A 327-nucleotide genomic window follows, 5' to 3' on the forward strand; every position below is an offset into this window, starting at 1 on the left:
GCACAGGTTACATTGAGGGTGACATTTATATTGTCCAAAACGTTAAATGTCATTTCACCACAACTTTAAAAAAACGTTAAACGTTTTGAATTTGCATAAAGCGCGAGGGCGCACGCTCACGGATCTGCCAGGAGCCACCTTTGGTCTTCTCTTCCAGTCTGAGCGGAGGACGGTCTCCCTCCCTTCGGGTCCGGGTCCGGGGTCTCGCCTGTCGCCGGGGCCGAGCCGCCTGGCTGGCGGGACGACTGCGCGGGGCAGGCGGTGGCCGCAGGGCAGAGACGAGCGGGGAGGCAGTCCCTGGCGCCGGGACTTGGCACCCCCCCCCCC

The 327-nt window shown here is 61.5% G+C and overlaps 1 protein-coding gene across 1 annotated transcript in view; it reads left to right on the plus strand.

Moving 5' to 3' along the window:
- LOC105821629 (zinc finger protein ZXDC-like) overlaps nucleotides 1-327 on the plus strand; it is a gene marked incomplete at its 3' end in the record, with an annotated part of 20,858 nt that overhangs the window by 20,134 nt on the left and 397 nt on the right. The gene's annotated exons all lie outside the window — the stretch shown is intronic.

This window comes from Propithecus coquereli, unplaced genomic scaffold (assembly GCF_000956105.1).
Source record: "Propithecus coquereli isolate 6110/MARCELLA unplaced genomic scaffold, Pcoq_1.0 Scaffold584, whole genome shotgun sequence".
Lineage (NCBI taxonomy): Eukaryota > Metazoa > Chordata > Mammalia > Primates > Indriidae > Propithecus > Propithecus coquereli.